The sequence below is a fragment of the Camellia sinensis genome, chromosome 8, assembly GCF_055761805.1.
Source record: "Camellia sinensis isolate YWXY chromosome 8, ASM5576180v1, whole genome shotgun sequence".
NCBI classification, from domain to species: Eukaryota; Viridiplantae; Streptophyta; class Magnoliopsida; order Ericales; family Theaceae; genus Camellia; species Camellia sinensis.
The window spans coordinates 92,275,020-92,295,235 of NC_138968.1; positions in this window are offsets into that span (position 1 = coordinate 92,275,020).

The window sequence follows — 20,216 nt, forward strand, 5'->3', positions numbered from 1 at the left end:
CACAAATTCCATGAGACTCTAAAGGCTCATATTTCCTTAGACTTAACACATTCAAGTCTTATAACTCAGCCCTTACGATACCACATCACCAATCACAATGTGCATGGAACAAGGCTCATAGGCCATCACATAACAATCTATTAAATTAATGACAAATATATAACAACACTAGGATCATCGATCCCATTAACAATTTCTCATTACATATATAAAAGAGAGATCAAAATCCAATATGTGCCCCCCAATACATGAGGATAAATAAACAACAACGTATATATATGCAACACATAATTATGATGCCTCAGATCCAACTGCATATCGGTCAATAACAACATTTTTTAGATATTGTATCACTGATATCTAATACAAAAGCCTCTCTCAAGGGTAATACTACTGTGCTAGCTGAAAAGTCAACCCTCGCGAGGCTTTCGAAGCCTGGCTTGCTTAGGTTTGGTACCGATATTGGCCTCGACTAGATTGATGAGATTGAGTCTGACTAGTTTCTGAAACTGTAGACACGCCATTTTTGACCGCCCCTAAGACTTGGGCATAACTGATGGCTTGCTTAGTGATGCAAGCTATGGAATGCAAAGGTTCGGTTTCTTTAACAAGAGGAGAGTCAAATCCTAACCTCGCACCCCATTTTGGATCAGAGCTATTTTGAATGGTTTTTAGACCTTAAAACCCTCTCTTTTAAAACATTTTTGAAAATAGGTTCCTACGATGTTCCGACGCTCGCATTTTGTTAAATGTTGCGCTATTCGGTAAACTGAGCGAGGACAAAGTGGAAATGAATGAAGGCGAGATGAACTCTTTTAGAAAATCTTTCAAAACACCTTGTTTAGGGGTTTGGAGTTGAAGAAAAGAGGAGAAGAGGGAAGAAACCCAGTTGGGGAAGTAATTGGGCATGAATCGTTAAGAGAGAGTTGAGCAGCCCTCGCTGCATCAGGCCTATTCCTTTGCACACTTGGATTTCAGCTATGAGGCCACCACCGTTAGAAAGAATACTTTTGGGGCTTCATTTTGCACTCAAGAATCTCCTCAAGCTGAGTCCAGATGGGAGAGATATGGTTGTTGGAAGTTAGGCATCAATCAGGTTGGACTGAAACTGAGCAGTCTTCACTAAAAGAGGGATATCTCTTAGAACACTTGGAATTTTGATGCAAGGCTGCCACCATTGGAAATCTTACTTCCGGGGCTTCAATTTGCATACACGAATGACCTAAAAAGGCATCCAGATGAAGGAGCTAAGCTTTCTTCAAGTTAGGGACTAGGACTGATTTTTGCTGCCGGACTTTATGGGACTGTGCCGGCCATGAATGGCCAATGCTGGCCCTATGCCATCCAAAAGTGACGCCCTGCTGGCCAACAATGATAAGGTGCCGGCCACAGATGCCAGAAAGCAGATTTCAATAGATATTTTGCTCCAGCTTGCTCCAGCTGTCTCTCTTGAGATATTTTTGACCCATGCTCTTGTTTTTGCTATATATCAAGGCCAAATCTATCATATTGAAGGGTTAGAACATTTTGAAAAAGGCTTGGGAGCCTCTCTCACTAGAACCTCTCTCTCTACAATCCTCTCTTGAGCATTTGTGCTAGAAGGCTTGCATACAACCATTTTCTACCCATCAACCCTTGAGAATAGTTGATCACCATTGGCTTGAGGTCCCTTGGAACCTATTTTTGGGCTAATTTAAGGTTGTTTGGCTCAGATTTTGGCTGGTTTTCCTGTTGAGCTCCAAGGTGCTTCAAGGGTAAGCACTTGCTCTTTTGAACCTTTGCTTTGCATGCTTGTTTTACCACCTTTGCAAACTATTTTTGGCTTGGTTTTGAATGAAGAAAGGTCTAATTTTCAGTCCTAAAAATGTTGGTTTAAGCCTTGTTTGGCTAGGGGGTTGTCTCTCCCTTTTGTTCCTTAGCTTGTATAGCTTTTGAGCCATCTTTCAAGGCCTTTCAAAACAAATTTTTGTGGCCTTTTAACCACTAAAATCCAGAGGATTTTCAATGGTAAAAACTCTATTTTGAGGTCCCAAATGGGTGGGGGTTGTCCCCCCTCCTCTTCTCTTGTTTGCATGTCTTATTGGCCTATCAAATGAGCATGTGTTTCTACCATTTTGAGGCTTAGTTTAGGCACCTTTTTGTGACTTTTAGGACCTTCCTTAACTCTGTCCATGGCTGGTTTGGTCACCTTATGCATGCTTCATACACTTGTAGTGTAATTCTTGCAAACTAGCCTTATATGCCTCATGAAGTAGCATGTTTGTTAAGCATGTATGGGCTCCATTTCAGCATGTTTTTAGTCTCACCTTGACCTGCATTGGGACTGTTTTGGATGCCCTTGCCCCTTTGAGGCTTGCTTTGCATGGCCATAGTTTAATTCCCTTTGCTAGTTTCAAGCTTTGAGCTTTCTTGCATGCTATGCTTGTCTTGTTGGAGTGGTTTGGCACCATTCCATGCATGATTTCAGGGCCTATAGTGTTGTCACACTTGCATGCTTTTCACCCTTTGAGCACTCTTGAGAGTTGTGCTCTTATGCCTAGGTGATAGGCCATTACATGTGCATGCTTTGCTTTGCATTTCATGCCATCATTTCATCATTTTGGCCACTGATTTGGGCATGATTGAGGTCTGTCCATTTTGGTTTAAGTCCATCTTTACATGTTGTTGCATGCTTGTCTTGCATGTTGTTGCATGCTTGTTCCATTTTGCATGTTGTCGCATGCTTGTTCCATTTTGCATGTTGTCGCATGCTTGTCGCATTGCATGATTTTTGCATGTTGTTGCATGCTTGGTACTTTACATTTTGCATGCTTGTTACATTGCATTTGGCATGCTTATGTTGCATTGCATGGCATCTCCATGTTGCATGCATTGCACTGTGTTTGGCTTGGGTGTTAAGCCAAACACGAGAAATAAGGGACATTTCATACTGAAGTGATGAAACGTGCCTCAATTCTCGGTCACCGTCCCTCTTGACGATGCATGATAGAGTTCTAGGCATTTATGTGTTTTTGTGCATTCATTTTGCATTGAAATTTGCACAAGTCGGATCTTTGGCCATTATGCATCGAGATGCATGATTGATGGTCTTGGATTCGATTATGCCTCTCCCTCGATGTTTTGAGGTGATATGGACTGGCATAGTGCGTACATACCCTTGGGAGACCCTCCATTTCCTCTATTTTGTGTTTTGCTACAGCTTGGAGTCATACCACACCAGTGGCTGGCACCCCCTCATTGTTGGCCGGCAGTGCATTGTTGATGGCCGGTAGTGTGCATCTCTGGCCGGCAGGAGGGTCGGCAGCAACGCCTCGTGGCTGGCAGGCCACTGGTGCCAGCACTGTTTTGGTAAGATTCAGCCGCTAGTTCTCAAGGACACCCTGCAGACAGAGCCTCAAGAGAGCAACCAGAGAGCTTTTCGGGGTGAGAAACCAAATGCATGCATGCATCTTCAAACAGAGCTGGAGCAGCTTAGTTTAAAGCTTTATTTTTTTATTTAGCTTGAATTTGTAACTTAATTAATTTGTTTAATTAGTTTTATGATGTAATAATTAGTCTAATTAGATTATTAGATTAATTAGAATAGCTTAGCATAGCTAGCTTAGTGTATTCATTCAGACCCTCCGTCGAGAGGGTGAATGTTGTAATAAGTGTGCGTGAGTGTGTGAATGTCTTCCAACCCCACGTCTTTCTCCCTTTTACTTAACCGCCTACGATGGTTAGTTCTAGGTCATGTTTTGATTAGCATACTTATACTCGCATGTTTGCATTCATTCATCTGTATTGCATGCACCGGGCTCAGCGCATGATACTAACTGCATTGTATTTCAATACTAATTTGAATACATGTTATCAAGTTGCATCTCATATGCCATCTTAGAATAGCCGAGCCTATTTCTAGTTGCATTTTTGCATGTGTTGCATTAGCCATCTTAACATGAACTAGGATCACGCATGATTACTAACTAGTTTCTTGTTTTGGCTCGGAGTACTGGGTAAGCTTTTATGCTTTAGCATCTTCCATGAGTGTGAGTGTTGCCATGATAGCATGCTTGCCATGAGGCTATCTGCTTAAGTGTTTAATTGCATGAATGCCTGTGGATGAAGGTTGAATTGCTTGAATTGGAACAATTCATCGAAATACGAATTTTAAGCCCACTTGAGAGTGGCAAAATCATGTTTTCTTAAGCCCACTTGAGGGTGGCAAATCCACGTCTTAGCCTACTTGCAAGTAGCATCTTCAAACCATTTTTAAACAAACAAATATGAGATGTTTTGTTCCAACTTAGGCGATCTAGTCTATACTTGTATGCTGTGGGCATCACATAGTAATTCTAGGCTAATACACCGGAATAAGAACACATGTGTTTTCAAAAACAATATATCATGTTAGTAAAGGTTGATCTTTGATCGGACGAGCGGGGGTGCTCATTTCAGGACTTTCCCCTCTCGTACCCAAGTTCCTGAGCTGAGGCAACTTTGGTGATGACGGACATGTGGCCTTAGGCACGAGTCAGGGTTTCCTAAATTTCTCAAAATAAAACATTTAGGTGACAACTCTGTATCTGGCAAAGCAGTCCATGTTTGGCACTTCTTTACAAAAATCAGTTTTCCAAAACGATTTGCTGGATTTGGATTCTTTGGTGATTTATCGGTCTTGCATTGCACTTTGTGAGATTTGATTCAGAACCGTGACATTGAGTCCGATCTGTAGTGAGCCTAATGAACAAAATGGATTTCGCGTCTTTCGCGCGCGGAGCCTGGGACGTTCGGGCACGTCTACAGTTTTTGGTGACTCTGCTGGGGATTTAGAGAACTTGACTCGAACTCATGATATCTTGTTTTGACTACACTCATGTGTCTCTTTGCATTGCATTTGCATTGGTGCGCCTAGGACACCGTGTTTGCTGTATGCTATTCCTGAATGGTTTGCCGGAGGCTTGCTTTGAAAAGCATGCCATAAGGCTGATCGGTTGCGGGCTCTGCCACGACGGGAACACAAACCTCAGTTTTTACCAGGCCACCCTTTTTGACCATTCTACCTAGTTGGATATCGGAAATTGTAGTGACCATTCCAAACTAGGACAGGTTGCTTATCTGAATGTAGGTTGTTTGAAACCGCTGCATGCGTAGTGAAACCCTAGCTCCTGAAAAAATAGGACAGGGAAACCCTATCCCAACATAGGGGTGTTTTGGTTCTTACTTGCATGATATTTGCTGTCAGAGTGTGTCTCTACAGGTTGTGTGTATCAGTTTCCAAGTCTGGGTATCAGGCCTGAGGGCATCAGTATTTGGGGAATCAGTTTTACCTAAGGATATTAGTTCACAGGCAGAATTTCGAGCAGAATTCAGTAGAGAGTGTAGTCATTCAGCTGTGCTAATAATTGTTCTGGTAAAATCAGGCTGAGATGTTGTCTGTTTTCTCTTTTGCAAGGTAGTCTTGGAACCATAGCTTCAGGAGGCTCCGATATCCCCTAGGTACTTTGGACTTGTTTTTCAGTACCGGGTTGACGAACTTGGGGGATAATGTGATTATATGATCGGGGATGAACCGCTTGCTGATGGCGCTCAGTTTACTCCAAATGTGGCGTATGGCACGCACTGCTTTGAGCATTTGCGAATGCTGTTTATTTTGCGTTCTGGCTTGGGTATTGAGTCAGTTTTGTTATGTTGCTTAGAGTCTGTCTCGTTGTTCAGAGTCAGTTTTTTCTTACTAAGTCAGTTTGGTCTATCTTGTTGTAACGAGTCAGTCCTGTTTTTTGTTAGAGTCAGGTGATTTCGGGGGTGTTACCTCAGACATCACTTGCTTGTTTTGTGTTTGTCTTTTACATTCTTTTGAGTCTGTTTCTGCTATGGAGCCAGTTACACCAGAAGATCTAAATGAAACAGCAGTGATTTTCATACTTTTGTGTTTGCTTCTACCTTACGCTAGTTGTGCTAGAAGTTTTGAATGAAACGTCAGTGCTTTTCACCTGCTCTTTTGTGCCTTGAAATCATTGCATTGACCCAAGTTTTTCAAAATTTTTTGAACACTGTGATGTAAACAAAGAGGAAAGAATTCCTCGGGATTTGCAAAATTTGATCAATTGAGAGAAAGAGAGGCATGCTAAGTCTTTAATGAATGAGATCATATTTGTTAACGTGAGTACTGAGAAGGATCCTGGCTTGATCTAGATTGGTTTCTCGTTGTCTTCAGCGCGAGCGATTTGTCACTTTCTTAAAAGATTTCAAAAAATATTTTGTGCGGTCTTGCGAAGACCTGTGTGGAATCGCTCTTGAGATTGTGTAGCCTAGGATCACTCTCAGCCTCGAGACTCGACCCCTTGCTTTCAAACCTTGAACTTGGATTCAGAATGTTCAACGGTCAACCACAATGTGAGGCCTGTGTGGCCAGATTTGAAGCAGCCCTCGAACTAGGGACAAGAAAGTCAGATCAAGAAGGTCAGACGTCGTCAAAAGAAGCTTGCAAAGCTAGATCAGAAGCACCCCTCAAGCTAGGGGCAAAGATGTCAGATGTGCTCGAAGAGTCAAAAATTGGGATGTTTCTCAAACTAACGAAGATTGGCAAGAATGCCAAATCCCAGAAGGGAGGAAAGAAGGAAATATTACTGAAGGACAATTGAGTTCCTATCCGTAACACTAGGGGCAGATTCAGCCCCCATTGGATGGACTTCTACATCATCAGCGAACATCATCCATTCTCCTAGATTTAGATGGCTTCAAGATCTCAAAACCATTCAACATGGACCAAGTTACACTTCTTTTACCCTTGAGAGGCTCGCTGGGCCGAAAACCCGGAAGGGCAACCCAGGCAAAAGTTAGAGCAAATGAAAAATGAAAAGAAGATGAAAAGAAAAAGAGATGAAAAGAAAAAGAAATAAAAAGATGAAAAAGAAAGAAAAGAAATGAAAAGAATTGAAAAGAAAAGAAGAACATAGCTCGCAAGGTTGAAAACCCGGAAGGACAGCTTTGGCAAAAGTTAGAGCACAAAAGGAGAGGTTAATACCCGAGTGTACCTTAACCCGGAACTACGTCAGGCTTGACTCCCATCTTTGGGATACGTAGGCAACTTCATTCTGAAGTCTAGCCATAAACACTTCCAAATTGATTATGTCCATGTATTGGTTCTGATCATGTTTGTCTTCTCTATATCCAAGAGTTCGGTTGTGATCTTTACTATGAGGACTGATTACTGTGCGCTGTGGTGCCATTCAGACAAGGGGCAACTTTCCGTTGCTGTGCAGTGCTATTAGACAAGGGGGCAATTTTCCATTGTTTTGGATCTGAGGTTGTGCATCTCAAGAGTAAATTCTGTGTTGGTTGAGCAGTGGCCATTTGTAAAAATAATTTTTGAGAATTTTTAATGAGGTTGTCTACTTCTCAAGAAAATTATTCCATCTTTCCAAAACTGGGCCATTTATTGGACCCAAAAAAGGAAAATTTTCAGTGCTCATAGTCTGACTTACATGATTTCAAATCATAAAATCGAATAAGTGTGTTAATCTAACTCTCATGTTGGTCAAAATTGTTTTAGTAGAAAGCCAAAACAAAAAATGGTCAAAATGATGAATTAGGGGCACAGTTGAGTCAGGTGTTCTGTCTTTTCCCCATTGTCAACATACTAGCCAGAAAGGGCACTCTACTTGCCAGAAAAAGGCACAACTGAAACTAAGAATAAAGGGCTGAAAGCTCTCTCATCCTCCAAGCAGTGAGGTATCAAGCTAAGTGCGAAGCACGAAATGGAATGGAGCAAGATATTCCACTCCCTCATTTGGATAGGTACGATCACATCCATACTGGCCAAGGGCGTCGCTAACCGCTGTCAGCTGTGGATCTACTGCATATCCTGTCGCAACCCCTCTGTGGAAGGAACTCACTAGCTGTGAGCAGAAGAAAGAGAATCTAGCAGAATGCTAGGGGCATGAGCCCGCAACTTCCTGTTCATCCATCAACCACCCAGGGGAGGGATGAAAAAAATGAGAGATTGAAGAATAGAGAGATGTGCGATGACAGAAAAAGTGAGAAAAGGGCTTTTCAGAAAAATAGAGATTGAGTGCCAGAGTGATGTGAGAATCACAAATGAGAAAGGGTGGGAAACAATACCTGAAGAAACTGGGCTCCTGTAGACACCCCATTTTTGACGGTCCTCAAGATTTGGACGTCATCGTTTGAACACTCGATGATCATCCATGTTTGTGTTCGTTTTGAGTTCTTGGAGGTCTCGGTTGCACGCCTTGCCTCAAGACCTCTCGACTTGCCTGTTTTGTGCTTGGTTGTACACCAAACACTTGTGTTTTGCTTTTGAGGGTAGGGAATGGCTTGTTGGCCATCCCCACACCTCACCGGCCTTGGCTTGAGGCCACCGGCCCTATTTTCTTGCTACCGGCTAAATATTTTGGTCGGTCGGCAATGTGTTTGGTCGGTCGGCCATTTTTGTTGGTCAATCGGCCATATTTTCCAGCCGACCCCTTTCCATCTGCTTTTGGCAGATATTTTATGCCAGCTGTCATAGTTGGCATCCACGATACACCCCCTCCATACACGTGTATGGAGGGATTTACTCCCTTGTGTTAGCTTCTCCAAGAAGCTTAGGAATTGGATTCCTATAAAAGGAGGGCCTTCCCTCCCTTTCTAGAGGTGGAACAACTTTGAGATGTATAACTTATATATCTATATCTCTCTATATCTCCCTCTCTATATAGTTGTGTGTGTATTAGGGTTCTAAAGGGGTTTTTGTTCTTAGTTTTGTACTAAGACACCTAGTGTTACACTATAACTTGGTTGTTGAGGTTTTAAGGGGTTGATTTCATAGTTTTGAGTTGGTTTTTGATCAAAAGGAAGTGCTGAGGTTGGTGTTCTTGAAGTGTTCTTCAAGGGTGAGAACTTACCTTTTTATTCTCCATTTTTGCTTAAGGTTTTAGACCTATTTGCATATTGTTTCGAGCTTAGTGTATAACTAATAAAAGTTCTGTATTTTGATGCTTAAGATGTTTCATTAAGGTCACTTTTGTGTTGGGGGTCGTCCACCCCCTCTTAGGCCTTGTTTGGTCTCTTTTTGTGCCTTCCTCTTTGGGCTTTGTAACCCTTCTGTTTTGGCCTTCTCACTGAAATCCAGAGGATTTTCTGTGGTAGAGAAGTGGTTTTGAGGTCTTGTATAGGGGAGGGACACCCCTCTCCCCTTGCGACTCATTTGCTTGCATTTAGGGCTCATAAATGTAGCATGTTTGCATAGCCTTATTTGGTTCCATTTCAGAAGGTATTTGGTGTTAGTTTATCATGTTAGACCTCTGTTTCATGTTGGTTCGATGGCCTATTGTATGCATCATGCACTTGCTTTGTAATCCTCTCTATTGTCACAACATGTACCATGCATTTAGATCATCATGCTTGCATGTTTTGGCTTGACTTCATGAAGCTTTTAGCCATGTTGCAACATGTTTAAGCCCTGTTTGGTGTTTATTTAGTCATGTTTGCCATGTTTTGTATAGCCACCATGTATCCTAGCTTGTTAGCTTTGAGTGTATGAATCATGAGCATGCTTTACTTGGGTCATTTCAATGATTTGGAATCATTTATCATGCCATTTCAGTCTATGTTCCATGCTTGTATGTTTGCATTCACCATCCTTTCAAAGGTTTGAAGAGTTGTTCTTTTATGCCTTAAAATAGGTCATTGTGCATGCCTCTTTGTTTAAGTCCTTGGACTGCCATATCAGTGGGTTTTGGGACTCCTTTTGGCATATTATAGCTCTGTTTTTCTTTGAATAATCCGTGCCATGTGTGGTTAAGGTAGTTGTAGTGGAGTGCCCTCTTTGTGGCTTTGAATGTCCCTCATTTTTGCACCCATTTCCTAGCATGTTTTGGCCTCATCCCTTGCATGTTTTAGCCTTATTTTGGTCTGCCCTGGGACTATTTTAAGTCATCTTGGCTCTTTGGGGCTTGGTTGATATGGCCATGGTTTGAACCCCTTTGTTAGTCTTGAGTTTTGGGCTTTGTTGCATGCTTTACTTGCATGGCTCGGTCGATTTGGCATCATCCTTTATGCATTTTTAGAGCTTGTCATGCTTGTGATTTGTCCATATTTGTCTCTTCTTAATGTGCTTGAGAGTCGATTCTTTTCATGCCTAAGTATTGGACCTTCACTTGTGCGTGTTTGGGTGTGTTTTGCCCATCATTCTTTGGCACTTTGGCCACTGTTTTGGACATGGCTGAGGCCTATCCATCCTTAGTGTAAGTCCATGGATCATGCATTTATGTATTGTTGTAGGCTTACCGCATTGCATGCTGTCGCATCCTTATGGTTGGTATCATTGTTGCATGCCTATGACTTTGTGTATTCCCATGCCTAGGTTGCATTGTAGTATTGCATACTTGTTGCATTGCCATGATGATTGCATGTTAAGTTGCATCACATTGTATTTGACATACTCATGTTACATTGCCTTACATTCCCATGTTGCATTGCATTGATTACATGCTTTGCATTGTATATGGCATACATACATTGCATTATGTTTGGTTTGGGGTGTCAAACCAAACATGAGGAATGAGGGACATTTGTACTCGGAGTGACAAAACGTACCTCAATCCTCGGTCGCCGACACTCTTGATCCAACATGATAGAGTGTGTAGCATTCATTAGTTTTGTTGTATTTCATTCCATATTGAAATGCACACTTGGCACCTTGGGCCATCATGCATCGAAATACGTGATTGATGGCCTGAGGGTCGAGAACCATGCTCCTCTAAGTCTCAAACATGCTGAGGCGGGTGGTGCATAAATTGCTTTGAAAATGCATCTCCATGTTCTGTCTGTCCTCTGTTGCAGCAAAACCAGTGTTCTGCAGGAGGAAATGGTCGGTCGGCAACTTTCAATGCCGGCCGACTACCAAAATAGTGCCGGTGATCCCATTTTTGGTCGATGACCATACTTCCATGGCCGGTGTTGTTTTCTCTCGGCCGGTGGCATCCCGAAGTGTCCAGGGAGTGGTTCAGAAGCAACCTTAGGATTTTCACAATTATTAGAAGTGCAGAACAGTGCAAATAGAGGCAACAGAGGCATGGCAACGGGTTTCCGAGCAAGATGAATCAAGCATGCATCATCCAATCATTTTGAGGCGGAGCTACGGTGGCCTTTTGATTTCATACTTGGTTTAATTTTTGTAATTAGTTTGTTAATTAAGTAAGGGTCTGTAATAATTAATTAGCTAGAGTAGTTAATTATTTATTTGGTTTGTATTATTCTTTCGGACCCTCCGTCGAGAGGGCGATTTTGTAATAAGTGTGCGTGCGTGTATGAATGTCTTCTAACCCCACGTCTTTCTCCCTTTTATTTACTAGCTTTTGATGGTTAGTTTAGGGCATGTTTCAATTAGCATACTTATGCTCGCATGTTTGCATCATTCATCTGTATTGCATGCATCGGGCTCGGCGCATCATACTAACTGCATAAGTATTTCAATTCCAACTTGAATACGTGTATCGAGTTGTCGCATTCCACATGCCATTCTTAGCTTGGCTGAGCCTATTCTAGTTGCATTTTGCATGCGTTGCATTAGCCATCTCAGCATAGTTAGGATTCATGCATGTTTTCTAATTAGCTTTTTTCTTTGGCCCGGAGTACTCGGTAAGTGTTTATGCTTTACCATCCTTGCATGCGTGTGAGTGACTGCCATGATAGCATGCTTACCATGAGGCTATGTGCTTACGTGATATAACTGCCTGAATGCCTGTGGGTGAAGGTCGGGTTGCTTGAGCTGGAATAATTCGTCGAAACCCGTGTTTTAGCCTACTTGCGAGCAGCAAACTTCAATCCATTTTCAAAAACGAACGGATATGCTTTGTTCCAACTTAGGCAATCTCGTCTATACTTGTATGCTGTGTGCATCACATAGTAATTCTTGGCTAATAACCGGAATAAGAGCATATAATGTTTTCAAAACTCGATATCATGGTTAGTAGAGGCCGATCTTTGATCGGGCGAGCGGGGGTGCTCATGAAGTGACCTTCCCCAATCGTACCCAAGTTCCTGAGCCGAGGCAACTTTGGTGATGCCGGACACGTGGCCTTAGGCAACGAGTCAGGATTTCCTAAATCCCCCCAAAATAAAATATTTAGGTGGCGACTCTGTATCAGACAAAGCAGTCCATGTTTGGCACTTCTTTCTAGAAATTAGTTTTTCAAAACGATTTGTCGGATTTGGACACTTTGATGATTCATCGGTCTTGCATTGCACTCTGCGAGATTAGATATAGGACCGTGACATTGAGTCCTGAACTGTAGTGAGCCCAAATGAACAAAATGGGATTTTTCCTGGGACGTTCGGGGACGTCTACAGTTTCTGACGACTCTGCTGGGGATTTAGAGAACTTGACTCGAACTCATGATATCTGGTTTTGACTACACTTATGTGTCTCTTTGCATTGCATTTGCATTGGTGCGCCTAAGACACTGTGTTTGCCATCTGCTATTCCTGAATGATTTGCCGGAGGCTCACTTTGAGAAGCGTGCCATAAGGCTGACCGGTTGCGGGCTCTGCCACAATGGGAATACAACCCCCGATTTTGACCGGGGCACCCTTTTTGACCATTCGACCTAGTGTATATTCGGAATCTGTAGTGACTATTCCAAACTAGGACAGGTTGCTTACTCGATTGTAGGTTGTTTGAAACCGTTACGTATGTAATGAAACCCTAGCTCCTGACAAAATAGAACAGGAAAACCCTACCCCAACATAGGGGTGTTTTGGCTCTTATTTGCTTGCTATGTGCTTTTTGAGGGCGCCTCTACAGGAATGCATGTATCAGTTTGCAAGTTTGGATATCAAGCCTGAGGGCATCAGTGTTTGAGAATTCAGTTTTACCTGAGGATATCAGTTTGCAAGTAGAATTTTGGGCAGAACTCAGTAGAGAGTGCAGTCATTCAGCTTTTACTTGTATCTATTCTGGTGAAATCAGGCTAAGATGCTGCCTGTTTTCTCTTTTGCAAGGTAGTCGTGGAACTATAGCTTCAGGAGGCTCCAACATCCCCCGGGTACATTGGACTTGTGCTGATAGACTTTGTCAGGTCAGAGATTCAGTACAAGGGCAATCAGTGTTCCTTCACCAGAGGCAGGGTAAAAAGGCCAGTCAGGCACAGATCACCAGTTCAACAGTCTACGGATCAGTGGTCATTATCCATCTCACCTGTGCGCAGCTGGGCTGAGATATCTGCTTCCACCTCAGAGAGAGAATACACACCTGTTCAGTCAGATCTGTAGTTTTCAGTTAATATGGAGGACATGAAGCGTCAACTCCAAGAGACCATGCAGGCCATGCAGCAGGATGCTGCCCGTCAGACAGAGTTTACCGCCCGCTAGGCAGAGGTTGTGGCTCAGCAAGCAGACTTAATCGCCAGGCTTCAGCAGTAACAGCAACCCCAACAAGCCAGAGCATCTGCTTCGCACCCACCTCCTCCCCCACCTAGAGTTTCGATACCCGGGGACACTGCAAATGTCCAGGAAGATACGGACGCCCCAACAGGACCAGTTTCGCCACTAGTTCTATCGCAGATTTCAAAGGCACTGGCCTTTTCAACAGATACACCGTTTGAATCTGAGATGGACCCGACCGCCCTGAAGGTCATCGAGCTTGAAAAGCTATTCAAAAGAGCTCAAGGCGCTAACGCCATTCTAGATGTAGAGAATGGTTATACCGACTCGGTGGTGACATTACCGGACCGGTTCAAGATGCCACATATCGACCGCTTCGATGGCTCTGGAGACCCAATGGTACATCTCCACCTATTTTTTGATATCCTGAGGCCAATGGACTTAACCACAGCCTAGAAGCTATCACTATTCGGCCGAACCATGTCTGGGATAGCCGCAATCTGGTATGCAAAATTGGAGAACTTTGTGAAACAGAACTGGGAAGAGATAGCTGAGGCCTTCATTGCTCAATACTCCTATAACACACAGATCGAGGTCACAACTCGTGATCTTGAAGTCACCCGCCAAGAGCCAAAGGAGAGCTTCTTCGATTTTGTAACCCGTTGGAGGGCCAAGGCCTCGATGATGACCATCAAGCCAGTTGACAAAGATTAGATTCGGATGGTTGTGTGCAACCTCCAGCCCAAGCTCATGCAGAAGATGATCGTTCTCCCCCTCCCCACCTTTGCAGATCTACATAAGATTGGGGTACAAATCGAGGACGCTATGAAGCAGGGCCTTATTGACCAGGAGAAGGAGCAGCCCAGAAGGACGTTTTTCCACAGTTCGAGTGCGACCACCAGTGGTGATGCAGCTGCAAGATCTTCTAAAGTTGGAATGGTCACCACCACTTCGAAAACAGCCACCCCCTTTATTGGTGCATCCAATCTAAACCCCCGAACTTCGGACTATCTACCCCGAGGCAAGAGGGTTTTCACCCCACTTTATATGCCTTTGTCAAAAGCTCTAGGGGGCCTACTCAGGAAAGGACATCTGAAACCGTTAGAACAACGGCCTCTACCCGATCCTCTCCCTCCAAAGCATGACCCGGCTAAGTACTGTGCTTTCCATCAACAAACCGGTCATGACACTGACAGCTGCGTCCGTCTTCGCCACGAGATACAAAATTTGATTGACAACAAGGTCATCGCCGCACCAGTCTCGCAAAGATGAGCTTGGGGGGGGGTAATGTGATGTGATCGGGGGGGATGAACCACTTGCGGGCGGCGTTCAGTTTATTCCAGATGTGGCGGATGGCCCGCACTGTTTTGAGCATTGTGCAAATGCTAGTTTTTGTGCTGTCTAACTTGGGTATTGAGACTTGGGTATTGAGTCAGTTCTGTTATGTTGTATATAGTCAGTCTTTTCTTACTGAGTTAGTTGGGTCTATCTTGTTGTACCGAGTCAGTCTGGTTTTGTTGGAGTCGGGTGATTTCGGGGGTGTTACCTCGGACATCACTTGCTTGTTTTGTGTTTGTCTTTTCGTTTTCTTTTGAGTCTGTTTCTGCCTTGGAGCTAGTAACGCCAACAGATTTGAATGAACAACAATGATTTTCACACTCTTGTGTTTGCTTCTGTCTTGTGCTAGTTGTGCCAGAAGTTCTGAATGAGATGACAGTATTTGACTAAAAACTGTGTCTTTTCTGTGCCTTTAAGTCATTACATTGACCTGAATTTTTCAAAACTTTTTGAACATTGTGATGAAAACAAAGAGGAAGGAATTCCTCGGGATTCGCAAAATTTTTTTTTTGGATCAATTGAGAGAAAGAGAGGCATGCTAAGACCTTAATGATTGAGATCATGCTTATTAATGTGAGTACTGAGAAAGATCCTGGCTTGATCCAGATTAGTTCCGCACTGTCTTTAGTGCCAGCGACTAGTCGCTTTCTTAAAAGATTTCAAAAAATGTTTTGCGCAGTCCTGCGAAAACCTGTGTGGAATCGCTCTTGAGATTGTGCATCTTAGGATCACTCTCAGCCTCAAGACTCAACCCCTTTGCTTTCGAACCTTGAACCTTAATTCAGAATGTTCAACGGTCAACCGCCATGTAAGGCCTGTGTGGCCGGATCAGAAGTAGCTCGTGAACTAGGGGCAAGTTAGATCAAGAAGATCAGATGTCGTCAAAAGAAGCTTGTGAAGCTTGATCAGAAGCAATCCTTGAACTGGGGGCAAAAATGTCAGATGCGCTCGAAGAGTCAAAGATGAGTCTTTTTTGCAAACCAGGGAAGACTAACAAGAATGCCAAATACCAGAAGGGGGAAAGAAGAAAGTATTGCTGAAGGACAACCGAGTTCCTATCCACAACACTAGGGGCAAATTCACCCTCCATTGGATGGACTTCTACATCATTAGCGAACAACAACCATTCTCTTGGATTCAGATGACTTCAAGATCTCAAAGCCATTTGACATGGACAAAGCTGCACTTTTACCCTTGAGAGGCTCGCTGGGCCGAAAACCTGGAAGGGCGACCCAGGCAAAAGTTAGAGCAAGAAAAAGAAGAAAAAGAAAAAAAGAGAAAGATGCAAAGAATGAAAAAATAGAGAAAAAGAAAAGTGAAGAAAATGAAATATTCTGAAAAAAAAAAAATTTGAAAAGAAAAGAAAAACAAAGCTCGCAATGTTGAAAACCCGGAAGGGCGGCCTTGGCAAAAGTTAGAGCGCAAAAGGAGAGGTTAATACCCGAGTGTACCTTAACCCTGAACTACGTAAGGCTTGATTCCCATGTTTGGGATACGCAGGCAACTTCATTTTGAAGTCCAGCCACAAACACTTCCAAATCGACTGTGTCCATGTAATGGTTCTGATCATCGTTGTCTTCTCTGTATCCAAGAGCTCGGTTGTGATCGTCACCTTGAAAACTAGTTACAGTGTGCTGCGGTGCCATTCAAACAAGGGGCAACTTTCCGTTGCCATGCAGTGCCGTTCAGACAAGGGGCAATTCTCCTTCGGATTTGAGGTTGTGCATCTCGAGAGTAGGTTCCGGGCTCGTTGAGTAATGGCCACTTACAAAAATAGTTTTTGAGAATTTTTACTGAGGCTGACTAATTCTCTCGAAAATTATTCTATTTTTCCAAAACTGGACCATTTTCTTGGACCCAAAAATGAAAATTTTCAGTGCTCATAACCTAACTTGCATGATTTTAAATCAAAAAATCGAACAAGCATGTTAATCTAACTCTTATGTTGGTCAAAATTGTTTTAGCAGAAAGCCAAAAACAAAAAATGGTCAAAATGATGAACTAGGGGCACAGTTGAGTCAGGTTTTCTGCCTTTTTCCCTTTATCAACGCACTTGCCAGAAAGGGCATCATACCTGCTGGAAAAGGGCACCACTGAAGCTGATCGCAAAAGGGCAAAAAGCTCTCACATCCTCCAAGCAATGAAATATTAAGCTAAATGCGAAGCACGAATCGGAATGGATCAAGATATTCCACTCCCTCATCTAGACGGATTCGATCACGTCCAAAACGCCCCAGCAGAGCATCGTTAACCGATGTTAGCTGCGGATTTGCTACACACCTAGTTGTAGCACAACCCCACTGTGAGAAAGTTCACTGTTGTGAGCAGAAAGAAAGAGAATCTAGCAGAATGCTATGGGCATGAGCCCGCAACTTCCTGTTCATCCATCAACCACCCAGGGGAGGGATGAAAAATGAAAGATTGAAGAATAGAGAGATGTGCGATGAGAGAAAAAGTGAGAAAAAGGCTTTTTCAGAAAAATAGAGATTGAGTGCCAGAGTGATGTGAGAATCACAAATGAGAAAGGGTGGGAAACAATACCCGGAGAAACTAGCTCCTCGTGATCTGAGAGGTCCCTTGTCTTTGGAACATGTCTGAGTGTCGTGTCCGTTGTTTTGTTTGTCTCGTTTCTTGTTGTGAGTCGTTTCGAGCGTTTCTCGATGTGTTTAGGTTGTTCACCTTTTGTTTTCCTTTGTTGAGTCATGGTGCGCTGTGTTCAGTCATAGGCTCGAATACCCAGTCAAAAACTTTTTCTCATTTCTCAAATTCAAAAAAAAAAAAATGAATCGTTTTGTGCTCAGAGTGCTATGCCATTCTCCACATTTGTGCAAAACAGTATTTGTTCTTTCATAAAACTACAGGGTCCACCCCTGATAAGTGTGAACAGTAAGACAAGGACCTATCTGAAGCTCTGTGGGTTCCAGACTGCAAAGCAAAAAGAAAAGAGGGAAAATGTGGAGCATCCTAGTGTGGTTTAACTCCAGCAAATTCCGAGACTGCATTCCAGGTGCACTTTCTCAAGCCTCGCCGTTTCTCTGGAGTATGAGTGCATCTCGACCCCAAGTGTAAGCTTGTTTCAAGCCAGAATGGCAGTTTAGGCAGCACCTGAGGGTTTCACATGCAGATGTTACCTCTAGCCAATATGAACAGGGTATACCCTTTTGAGCTGAGCGTGTTGCCAAGTCCTCCGAGAGGTAAATCGGAGGTTGCGTTTGAATTGGTCTCGTTAAGGCATGTATTTCCTTATTCAGTAGTTTACTTCAAACATGCTGTCATTGTTGCATTGAAAATGCATTGTTATGCACCGTTCTCTTTGCATTGTTATGCATACTCTGCCTACATTGCTATGCACTCTTTCAGTTCCATTGTTATGCATACTCCACCTGCATTGTTATGCACACCTCTTCACTTGCGTTGTCACGCACATTCCACTTGAATTGTTTTGCATTCTCCTTTTCCGGAATACCGGGATACGTCCCTATGTTTCTTTCCCTTTCCGAAACACCGAGATACGTCCCTATGTTTCTACTCATTTTTCGAAACACCGGGATACGTCCCTATGTTTCTACTCCTTTTCCGAAACACCGGGATACGTCCCTATGTTTCTTTCCCTTTTCCGAAACACCGGGACATGTCCCTATGTTTCTGCTCCTTTTCCGAAATACCGGGATACGTCCCTATGTTTCTTTCCCTTTTTCGAAACACCGGGATACGTCCCTATGTTTCTACTCCTTTTCCGGAACACCGGGATACGTCCCTATGTTTCTTTCCCTTTTCTGAAATACCGGGATATGTCCCTATGTTTCTACTCCTTTTTCGAAACACCAGGATACGTCCCTATGTTTCTTCCCCTTTTCTGAAATACCGAGATACGTCCCTATGTTTCTACTCCTTTTCCGAAACACTTGGATACGTCCCTATGTTTCTTTCCCTTTTCTGAAACACCGGGATACGTCCCTATGTTTCTTTCCCTTTTCCGAAACACCGAGATATGTCCCTATGTTTATACTCCTTTTCTGAAACACCGAGATATGTCCCTATGTTTCTTTCCCTTTTCCGAAACACCGGGATACGTCCCTAAGTTTCTGCTCCTTTTCCGAAACATCGGGATACGTCCCTATGTTTCTTTCCCTTTTCTGAAACACCGGGACACATCCCTATGTTTCTTCTCCTCTTCCGAAACACTGGGATATGTCCCTATGTTTTTCCTTCTTTGGTTAAGAGCATTTGGAATACGTTCCAATGCTTATACCTTTCCGAAACACCAGGATATGTCCCTGTGTGTCTCCCTCTTTGGTTAAGAGCATTTGAAACATGTTCCGATGCTTGTATCACTCTCTTTCCTTCCGCGTGCAATGCGTCAGGATCTTGTTTGAGACCTCGGGTGTCCCTAATGGTCGCTCTTAGTCTTTCCTACGTGGTGTGTGGTTAAGTTTGCATAATTCTCTTACATCATTTCTGCATTGTAATGTAGTTTGGTTTTTGGCTTGCTTAAAATTGTTGCATGTTATGCTTCGTTACAGCTTTCTTTGTGTGATCATAAGTTATGCTCAGCTTTATGCATTGTTCTTGCATTTTGCCCCCACCCTCGGGCGCTTATCTTTTATCTATAACTTGTATGCTTTGTCTAAGTCATCGGCCTTGTCAAAAATGGGTCGTCTCTGGGCTTTGACATTCACTCATGTCATTGTTATGACTTTCGAGTTCTGTAAAAGAGGGGCAACTGTAGACACCCCATTTTTGACCGTCCTTAAGACTTGGACGTCATCGTTTGAACACTCGATAATCATCCATGTTTGTGTTCGTTTTGAGTTCTCGGAGGTCTCGGTTGCACGCCTTGCCTCAAGACCTCTCGACTTGCCTATTTTGTGCTTGGTTGTACACCAAACACTTGTGTTTTGCTTCCGAGGGCAGGGAATGGCTTGTTGGCCATCTCCACACCTCATCGGCCTTGGCTTGAGGCCACCTGCCCTGTTTTCTTGTTACCGGCCAAATATTTTGGTCGGTCGGCAATGTGTTTGGTCGGCCGGCCATTTTTGTTGGTTAATCAGCCATATTTTTCAGCCAACCCCTTTCCATCTGCTTTTGGCAGATATTTTATGACAGCTGGCATCCACGATACACCCCCTCCATACACGTGTATGGAGGGATTTGCTCCCTTGTGTTAGCTTCTCCAAGAAGCTTAGGAATGGGATTCCTACAAAAGGAGGGCCTCCCCTCCCTTTCCAGAGGTGGTACAACTCTGAGATATATAACTTATATATCTATATCTCTCTATATCTCCCTCTCTATATAGTTGTGTGTGCATTAGGGTTCTAAAGGGATTTTTGTTCTTAGTTTTGCACTAAGACACCTAGTGTTACACTATAACTTGGTTGCTAAGGTTTTAAGGGGTTGATTTCAGAGTTTTGAGTTAGTTTTTGATCAAAAGGAAGTGCTGAGGTTGGTGTTCTTGAAGTGTTCTTCAAGGGTGAGAACTTACCTTTTCATTCCCCATTTTTTCTTAAGGT